We start from the raw sequence: 10,637 nt of genomic DNA, 5'->3' as shown, positions 1-10,637 counted from the left end.
TACTCCTGGTTCCTGGCTCCTGAAACCATCATCAATTCTTAAGTGCCAAGAGCACTGGGAGCATCTTTGTTTGAATGAAGGGACTCTGTATGGGCTCCTGGATGGCTCCCTAGAGAGATGGGGCTGGTCCCTAGAGAAATCAAGCCCTGGTCTGAGGCTGGGAAAATACACCTGTGTAGCCTCATCCTTGAGAAAGAGGGAATGAGATCCAAGAGGGTAGGCACATCCATTCCAGGAGCGTGATACATCCCAACTTCACAGGTAGAGAAGCTACTACACATAAGTCACTCCCAGATTTAGCCCTAGGTGTCTCTCCACCTGGCTGTTCACCTATCTCATTTATCAGGTCCTTTAATGGACTGGCAAACAGAAGAAAGAGTTTCCCAGAGTTCTGTGAGCTGCTCTACGAAGTTAATCAAATCTGAGGAGGGAATCATGAGAACTCCTGATTACTACCCAAGTTGGACAGAAGGTAAGCTATTCCTTCCTGTTGGAATCAAAGAAGGTAGCCATGTCCAGGGACTGAGCTCTGATCCTGTGCATGTGACACAATCTCTGGACAGAGAAATTAAGTATTGCATTGACATACATTGTAGAACACCCAGTAGGTACCACATCCCACAGAATTGCTGGTTTTGGAGAAAAGAAGAAAAAAAGAGAAAACAAAACAAAACCTAAAAAATGTAGGATTTAAGACAATAGTATGAAGCAAATGGTGGGTATTTGTCATTTCTAATGGCTGAGTAATATTCCATTGTATACATAAAGGGAGAAGAAATGTGTGGGAAATATCAGAAAGGGAGACAGAACATAAAGACTCCTAACTCTGGGAAACGAACTAGGGGTGGTGGAAGGGGAAGAGGTCAGGGGTGGGGGTGAATGGGTGACGGGCCCTGAGGGGGGCACTTGACGGGATGAGCACTGGGTGTTATTCTGTATGTTGGTAAATTGAACACCAATAAAAAATAAATTTATTATTAAAAAAAAGACAATAGTATGATATGTGAAACATGTAGTGTGTGTAGTAAAGGAGAGACAAGAGGAGGAAATCCAAGATTTTTGTTTTTAAAGTTTTTGTTGGGATTCCTGAGTGGCTTGGTGGTTGAGCATCTGCCTTTGTCTCAGGGCATGATCCTTGGGCCCTTGGATCCAGTCCCACATCGCGCTCCCTGCAGGGACACTGCTTCTCCCTCTTCCTGTGTCCGACCTCTCTTTTCGTGTTTCCTAGGGTGCAGGTGAGTCTGGCTTTAGTACCTGGAGACACAGAGAAGGGGGTGGCTGGGTGGCAGAGGCTGGGACAGGGTACCTACAAACACGGACATGCATGAGTGATAGAGCCTTTTTGCCAGAAGGTTCTCAGTCGTGGGGGCTGTTAACATCTTGGAAGCTCCCCCAGAAGTCAGATTTTGTCTCTACCTGACCAAAGAGACAGGAACAGGAGGAGGACAGGTATCTACCCCATGTTGCTGAAGACCCTGCCACCACAGTGAGACTGGCCTGTCCAAGGAGTGTCATATCTCACTGCTGACCCAGAGAAATGAAAGTGCTTTTTATGCAACTTTGCACCTTCTGCCCGACTCTCAGACTCTACTTGATTACTGATTCAGGATCAGAGGTAGGACCTGAGGACAAGAAGGCTGAACAGGCTCTGCTCAGAGTGGGAAACTGGGATGGGTGGAGGGATCAGCTGTGGGAACCCCCACAGGACACTGCCCAGGAGCCTCTGCCAGGCAGTGAGGGCACCAAGCTGCTGGGGTCTCAGCCTCTGCCCAGCCCTGAGGTCCAGGGGCCTCCCCCAGCTGGGAGGGTCCCCCTGCAGGGCCCAGGAGATGCACAGTGCCGCCTGCTGGTTACATGTCCCACTCAGGGTCCTCAGTGTCCTGAGGTTAACATCCACACCTGTGACCTGAAATACTGTGTGAAGCAGCCTGTGGGGTCTGATGCAAGGAACATGGATACATGTCTGTGGTTGAGAGCTTCCCACATGGAGGGAAGAGTTATCTAGCTATAATCACTCCTGTGACTGTGGGAATGTCTACAAAATAAAAGTCATGCAAAAGACTGAGCCTATCCCACCTGTGGGACATTTCGGGAGCTCCTCAGAGGAGTGCCTTTCAAGTTCATCTCAAGAGAGGAGTAACCGTGTCCTGCACAAAGAGTCATAGAAGAGAAAATCAAAGCAGGGAATCAGGATCCTCAAACCAGGATGGAAGGCAGTGATTTCACAAAAGCACCAGCACCTGGTGACATTTGAGTTACCTCCCCGGTGAGATCCCCTCATTTGGGGATCTCCTCCCTGGATGGGAGGGCAGAGAGGACAGGGCAGGAATGAAGATACCAAGTTGTCAGGGCAGAGCAATTGAGGCAGGGACATAGCAGGTGGGGATGCAAGCAGCTGAGCTCCCAGGGGCCTCTCAGGCCTGTGCAGCAGGAGGAAGGCAGGGAGAGAAGGAGGAAGAGGATTGTGTGAACCGGGGTCTCTACTATGACAGGCCCCTGAGAGGGTGCTGCTGTCAGTGCAGGGGAGCCTCAGGTAGGGAGAGGCTTCTCTGTGCATGAAAGAGTAGAAGATCTAGGGAAGCAGCACAAACACTGAATTCCTAGCTCAGAAATGGGGGCCCCAGACCTTGAGCAGCAGGAGCAGGGCCCATGGCCTGAGGCTGGTGTGCAGGCCTGGTGAGCAGGCCCCAGGGTGGGTGTGACCAGGAAGGGGGGACAGTAGCCTGGGACAGACCCAGAGCCTCCTCTCCGGGTGCAGCAGGGGGACAGGAGTCCTGGAGGCAGTGTCCCTGGAACCCCACGGGAATGTGCAGGCAAGGCTGAGGGGAGTGAGCATTTGTTAGGGGGATGTTTGCAGACCTTCACACCCCAGGGGGGGGGAGAATTCAGAGAGCAGCATGAGCTGAATGTCCAAGGTCAGGCTGCAGTACCTGGGACAGTGGGCACGATGAAGCGGGAGTAGAGACGAACCCCAACCTCTGCACCCACCTGCACATCCCCAGGACCTCAGGCACAGGGAGGCAGAGCTGGGGGCTCCCTCATCCCTTCCGCACCCGGGAGGAGGAGAATATATCCTGGTCAACAATTCCGTCCCAAATTCCTCTCCCTGATTTTGGTCATGGAGGGGCCCTGGAGGATCCTCCTGAGCTGTGGGGGCCTGGAGCTGACAGCAGGTGGGCCCTGGACCTAGACACACACAGGAGCTGCCTTCTAGGGCCAGCAGCCCACGGACCCCAGGGGAAGAGCCCCAGTCCCTTGCTGCCCCAGCCTGGGTACCCCCTGACTGATGAGGGGACAGGAACCCAGAGCAGAGCCCCCTGCCTCCAGTGCTCTGGGTCCTGACCCCTTCTGCATGGAGGACAGGCCATAACCAAGTCACACCCAGCATTCCTGAGGCTGCACCTCATGACCCCAAATGGCTCAGAGTCCCCTGCTGTGGCTCCTCTCTGGGGACTGTCTCCAACTGTCCCCACTGCTCCACTGCTTCTCCAGGATCAGAGTGAGGCTCAGGGTCAGCACGATCCCAGGGCAGGGAGCACATGGAGAAGGACATCAGGGATGCTGCCCCCATGGACTCCACTATGGGTCCCTGAAGCCTGGTCTCTCTCTGTCTCTGTGTCTCACCCCAGCTCCTTCTCTGTCAGCGGAGCCTCTGTCCACACTCCTGGTGCGGATGCCACAGGCTCGCTCTGTCTCTATGATCTCCTCTGTCTCTGGCCCCAGGTGTGTGCTATAATTACAGGTTTATAGATGACCAAGCTCTATTTTTCAAAGTTTCCTGTGTTGCAGCTGAAGGACCTCCTGCAGTCATCACCAGATCCACAAGGGCAGATCTGACCTTGACATTGGTTATGGAGAGGCTGAGACCTTCACCACACAAGACCTTCTGTTCCTGAAGGGACAACGCTGGCTCCCACCCTCTGTGACCACGGAGGTCGTGGTTCAATTCCAGGCGCGGCTCTGACACATCACAATGCCTGACCCCCCCCGCCCCGCCCTGGGGACACACTCTGACATCTGGACTAAGGGGCTCATGTGAAGTTTCTTTGCTCCCTTTTCTAACTGCCTGTTCAAACTCCCTCAGGTCCCCTCCTTCCTGTCCTCCCCCTTTCAAGGACAGGGGGTCACACCTCCTTGAGCAGTGGATGGGATGATGTCACCCTGTCAGCTCCGTCATGGATCCCAGACTCCTAGATGACCTTCTCTGCCTGTACAAAGGTGCTGTCACTCTGGGGTAGAGTTTACTGAGCTGTGACAACACAGCAGTGGTGTGGCCGCCCTCTACGGGCCCTGTAGGAGAGTGACATCACCAGGAATGCAGCCACCTCACACACTCACCCTCCTTCCTCCCCCTGCTGTCAATACCTGGCCTCCTTAGGACCTCTAGATTCCCACCTCTTCCAAAATAAATTGAGATTCCAATGATGTGGAGTGTAGCCTGTGGTATGTTCTTCTTCCCAAAGAACCCACCTCTTCCAAAATACATTGAGATTCCAATGATGTGGAGTGTAGCCTGTGGTATGTTCTTCTTCCCAAAGAAATGTGCAGTTAATACTTATGCATATTTTTGGACTTGAGAACTTATTTTCTTTAAATATTGACTAATATCACCCTCTACGAATATACATCATGTTTGAGGACATCTTCATTACACCAAGTGTTATCATTTTATAAACAGCTCGTATAAAAATCAGTGTGTAATTTTTTTATTGCTTTCAGGGGTGCTGATTATGAAAAGTTTCCATAAGGAAGCACATGGTTGTTTTTCTCTGGAAAGTTTTTTTTTTATACCTTTTATAATTTTGATTGTGGCATTGATTTATGTGATCCATGCAATCAACAAATAATAAGGAAAACTAGTCATTTGGTTGAAGCTAAGGCAATAATGATGCCATCTGCAAAAAGAGCTGACATGTGCATCAGCAGAACAGGGATGGGGCTGAAGGACCATGATAGCTTCACGACCTAAGAGTGTTTCATTTACTGAGAAATCAGAAGATGAAAAGTGAATGTACACTAGCCTAAAAGAACCTGTCCCTGATCCCGAGGACAAAACTGTCTCTTTCCTTTGATACCTTCTGTGTACAATGGGCTACTCTGAGTGACTCTGAGGTCAGAGACGTGAAGGAGTCTCCATTCCCAGGAGGGTCCCCCAGATGCACCTGGGCAAGGGTATCAACTGAAGAATGAGCAGAAACCAAGGGGGAGCCTAAGCAGGCAGCTGCTGGGGTGCTCACTCACTTTGCAGATGGGTAAGTGGGTTTTTGTCTCACTTCCCCACAGGCCTGGAGCACTGTGAGAGCACTGAGACTGCTGTCCCACGATGAGCAGTAATAATCAGCCTCATCCTCAGCCTGGAGCCCAGAGATTGTCAGAGTGGTTGTGCTGCCTGACCTGGAGCCAGAGAACCGATCGGGGACCCCTGAGGGTCGGTTACTACTACCATAGATGAGGGTTCTGGGGCCTGTTCCCAGGAGCTGTTGGTACCAGCCCACATAACCTCTACCGATGTTGGAGCTGCTTCCAGTGCAGGAGATGGTGACCCTCTGGCCCAGGGACCCGGACACTGAGGCCGGCTGAGTCAGCACAGACTGGGCCCAGGACCCTGCAAGAGGCAGAGACACAGAGAGGGTGATGTTGGATACAAGAAGAAGATGCAGGACCACACATGCCCTCCAAGAGCCCCTCCCCCATCCCACATCCAGTCACCTGTGCAGTGAGCGAGGAGGGTGAGGAGGAGAGGGGACCAGCCCATGGTGGAGGTCATCACTGATCCTGTCTTCAGTGGCCCCTCAGCTGAGCAGAGCCTCCCCTCATCTCTCCCTTCCCCTCTTCATCCTCTGAGAGAGGGAGGGGCCCTCCCATGCAAATTAGACCCCAGCTCTCTGACCCTTCCCTGGCCCTGGGTCAGGTCCCTCTGCCTGAGGATTTCAGGGGGATGACAGGGGAGGGGCTATATGGGGCTGGGGTGTGGTTAGGGAGGTCACAGCTGTGAGACCTGAGAAGAGGCCACAGTCAGTGCCAGGTGGTGTTCCCAGCTCTGATCCAGCATGAGCCCTAAGAAAAAAGCCTCAACTGCCTTCTGGCATCCTGACACCACCTCACCCTGCATGACATGGGAATCATATGGCCGTTGGCCATAGGACTCATGTCCTGTCTTCAGAGCTCTGTCCACTCTCCACCTATGATCTGGACAAGTCTCCCCGCAGGTGGTCTCTCATGACTGTGGCATAGATATTAGGCTTCACTCTAATTTCTCAGTGTGAGAGATTCCTGGGTGTCTCAGTGGTTAAGTGTCTGTCGTTAGCTCAGGGCATGAGCCTGGAGTCCTGGGATCAAGCCCCCCAACCGGCTCTGTGCAGGGAGCCTGCTTCTCCCTCTGCCTATGTCTCTGTCTCTCTCCCTCTCTGTGTCTCTGCCATGGATCCGTTGGCTTTTCACGGGCCACTCAGGACTGAGGTGGTGTCTCTACACCAATTCGTCTGACATCACTGTCACATCCAGAGGAGTGAACGGTCCCCGTGTACAAGTGGTCTCTTCTGGGCAGGATGCTGAGACCTTCCTCCGATATGACGATCCTGGTTGCAGCCCTCTCCTTCTCTGAGTTTCCTGAAATACTGAAGACCCAGGGAGTGAGATTTTCCAGGTTGTGGGTGGAAGACCTCGTGTGCTTTCCTGGAAAGGTTACACACTGAACATCCTTGTCGTCTCCCACTGTTTTCACCTGTTTTATTTTTATTTATTTATTTATGTATTTTTTTATGATTGTCACACAGAGAGAGAGAGAGAGAGGCAGAGACATAGGCAGAGGGAGAAGCAGGCTCCATGCACCGGGAGCCCGACGTGGGATTCAATCCCGGGTCTCCAGGATCGCGCCCTGGGCCAAAGGCAGACGCCAAACCGCTGTGCCACCCAGGGATCCCTGTCTTCAGCAGTTTTAAATTTTAGTTCTCCCCACCCTGTGGGCATGGACTCACTCCTAGGGTCTGTCCTCCCCCACATGGACACAGGTCGGCAGGAGCCCTGCCACGTTTGGTTGTGTGTGTGCCACTGATCTCAGAGCACAAGGGGCAGACGTGCCAAGGTGTTTTAGCAGGAAGATGTGACACCTGGAGAATTTCTGCCAAGAATCCAGAGGAAGAGATTGCGTATTTGTCACCCCCTAGACCAACTGTGCACATAAATTGGATGAATGTTCTTTTTAAGAAAATCTTCTCAATGTGCATTGATTAAGACTCAATGGTGACGTCACTGTGAAGACGCAGGTGGAATTACGAGTATACGGAGAATAACGATGGAAGTTGCATTTAAAACCTCAGTGCAGTTGCACCTGGTGGTTCAGTGATTGAGCATCTCCCTTTGGCTCAGGTCATGATTCCAGGGTCCTGGGATCGAGACCTGCATCAGGCTCCCTGTGGGGACCCTGAGTCGCCCTATGACTATGTCTCTGTCTCTCTCTCTATGTGTCTAATGAATAAATAAATAAAACGTTTTAAAAAAAGGAATGACTTTGGTTTTCATTTAAACAGACATGTATAAACATTTTATAAAATGATTTGTCTCTTTTTTAACTTTATGATTATATCATGGGTCTGATCATTCAGGCAGGAAAACGTGAAGTGGTACCATGAGCCCCCATGAGGACCCTGTTGTATGAACTTCACAGCCATCTGAGTGCCCTGCATTGGCCGAGGTGTCTTTGGAGCCAGAGAAGAGGCTGAGGACCCAGGGGCCCTGGTGAGTCTCAGTAGACCGTCAGCAGGTACTCAGGAGGCCTTCTGGCTGCTAGAACCAGCGTATGGCCACCGCTGCAGCCGCTGCTCAGGGTGCAGGTGAGTCTGGCTGTTGTTCCCAGGGATGCAGAGTGGGAGGGCACTGGGTCAGCACAGGCTGGGATGGGGAACCTGCAGACACATTCATGGGTGATGGATCAGGGGCCAGACTGAATTTCCTCAAACCTCTAAGCTAGACCAGCTGATATAGGCTGGCAGTGGCTCTGTGTCCCTGAGATCAGTCCTGACCTGTGCACTGACAGAGTAAAATGAACACTAAAGATCCCAGGTCAGGGTGACACAGTCCCTGGTCCCCTCCGTGGGCTGGGCTGTCCCAGGCCTCCTCTTCTCCTCCACCCTCTGCCACAGGAAGGGCTGTCCATGCACATGGGCTCCACTGACTGACTGCCCAGCCCCTCCCTGGGCCCTGATCCTGGAGCTCTGCTCACACCACACACTGAGGAGGATGGAGGTGGTTCCAGCCCTGGGGAGAGCTCTGGGGGGAAGCACCTGCTGAGACCACACACAGGCCCCCAGGGGAGACTGCCAGGCCAGAGGGGACACAGATGCTGAGTCCCCATCAGGTAGCTCAGAACCCAGTTCTCAGGCCCAGGCACCCTGGGTGAAGGGGCCTCACTGAGCAGCCCTGTAGGACCACAGGGCAGTCCCTCAGCGCCCCCTCCTGGTCACAGGGCACATACCTCAGTAACGCCCAAAGCCCTGAGAGCCCAGCTGGTTTCCAGGGCTCACCAGTTCCCTCTCCATTGGCATGGCCAGGTCTGACTCTCAGAATGGGTTCCATCTTTTGGGCCTTAAAAGCATGAGTTCCACATGTTTCACAGAAATGTATTTGTGTTTTAACCTCCTGTTTTTGTTTATTTTTGTGTATTTTTACTGGAATTTGATTTGCCAACATACTGTATGACACCCAGTGCTCATCCATCAAGTTCCTCCATCATTACCCGTCACTCAGTCACTCCATTTCCCAGCCCACCTTCCCTTCTACTACCCGTTGTTCATTTTGTACCAACATATTTGTTGTATCAATGACAAATCCGAGAAGCACAATGTGTTCACAGATGCACAGTACAGTGGCTCCCATCAGGCCACATTGTATTAGAATATAGTCTACACTGTAGGGACATATTGGGACCCTCATCATTGATTCCATCATTAATTTTTCCCCGTACAGATTCTTTTATTTTTTGGACAAACCTCATTTGGTTTCACATATTTTACAGTGGAGACTTTAGTAGGATTGTGTTGAAACGTGGAGATTATAAATTAATGCTCATATTCTGGGCTATCAATAGGTACCTCAATAGGTAACATTTTCTTACAAATGGTGAACCTATGTATTCTTGAGGGTAACGTTATGAATAATCACCCAGATTACTCATTCTCTGCACTTTATTTGCTCAAAGAACTTGTCTCATTCTCAGAATTTGCCCTCTCCCACCTTCTCCCTGTGGTTTCCTTACTTGGTACCTGGAAGCCCATCATGTCCATTTCCACCTTCTGGAGGAATGGGCCTGGGTACTGGCACCATGGGAGTGGGCCGAGATTCGGCATCTACAGGGGTGACCAGGTTTGGGGACCACAGTGGGGGAGTGGTCTTGTGTCTAGGTTGGTAAGTCCTGGCCTGGTAAGAGTTCAGTTGGTGTCTGTGTCAAGAGGAATCAGTCTGCAGGCTAGGTCCTTGGAGTCAGCCTGAAACGAAGGTGGGCCAGGAGATTGGATGTACAGGAGCCTCCTGGCACCTGGGACCACAGGGCTTGGGCTGTTCCTGGAGTGGTGAGATCCTGCATCTGATGTGGAGCTTCTGGCCCCTGGGTACATGCAGCTACCCTTGCATGGAGGTTGATTACAATCATAGTCGAGATTCTAGGTCTGAGAGGCCTCCCTTCTCTTAGGTTGTTTGATCTGGGGAAACAGAAAGGCTGAGGTCACAAAGGAACAGATGTGTCCTGGGGCTCTGGATAAAGTTGGGCACCCTGGGGTCACAAGGCTTTTGGAGACCCCCAAAGCTGGCAAGGAACAGTAGTGGGCCAGGACCTAGGACATATAGGACCTGGAAGCCATGGGAGCTGGCCTGGCTTGGGTGCTGGCAGAGGCTCTGGTCTCCAGTAAGGTCAGGGGCACAATTCACCGTGCCTCCAGGGGAAGGGATTACCTCTGAGCTGGGCCCCCGATCTGGGCAGAGCTCACGGGCACCATGTGAAACTCTTCCCTTCCCCCTTCAAAGCACCTTGCCTTCTGTCTCATTTCACCCAGGGGCTGAAACAGCTCACTGGAATCCTCAGCTCTCTTGGAAGAATTTGCCTTGTGGATCTACTTTAAATTGATGTTTCTGGAAGAATAAGCTTGCTAGAAACTCCTGCACTGTCCTCCTGCTGATGCCACTCTGCTCTCTTCAGCAGCCTCAATGGAATGGGATGCAGGGACCTTACATTCACTCCTGTTCTGGCTAGTCCTGAGGCAGGGGGACGTCAAACTTCCTGTGTGCAATACCTATTCAAGAATGTCCCCTTCTTAAAGCTCAGTTCATCTGATCTCAGCTGTTCAAATTGTTGGGGGAACAGACATCCCTCTCTGAAGCACTGGGTTCTCTTGCTCTTTCTATTTTCAGGACATTGTGGCTGCAATTGTGCATCAGCCTCCAGTGGGGCTGGAGCTCTAGACCCACCCAGGGATGGGTCTACTCAGTGTGGGTGTGGCCTTGTCTTGGATCCAGAGAAGCAGCTGGGAACCTCAGAGCCCAAATGTGTACTTGAGTCCGAGTAATAGTACAGGAGACACCAGGAAGGGCTCCCTGACTTCTGCTGGAACCAACTTATTACACAGCTGTCATTTCTGAAGCCATTG

At 51.9% G+C, this 10,637-nt stretch overlaps 1 long non-coding RNA gene across 1 annotated transcript; it reads right to left on the bottom strand.

The window, feature by feature from the left end:
- Window positions 1–948: 948 nt before the first annotated feature.
- On the bottom strand, window positions 949–3,917 carry LOC140619068 (uncharacterized). The gene is made up of 3 exons (XR_012018990.1): window positions 3,625–3,917; window positions 2,077–2,147; window positions 949–1,254 (listed from the first exon to the last, which is right to left on the bottom strand). It is a non-coding gene; the product is annotated as an uncharacterized lncRNA (long non-coding RNA).
- Window positions 3,918–10,637: the final 6,720 nt, after the last annotated feature.

Source organism: Canis lupus, chromosome 27 (genome assembly GCF_048164855.1).
Source record: "Canis lupus baileyi chromosome 27, mCanLup2.hap1, whole genome shotgun sequence".
In the NCBI taxonomy this organism is placed as follows: Eukaryota; Metazoa; Chordata; class Mammalia; order Carnivora; family Canidae; genus Canis; species Canis lupus.
This window is presented reverse-complemented; position numbering and strand designations above follow the sequence as displayed.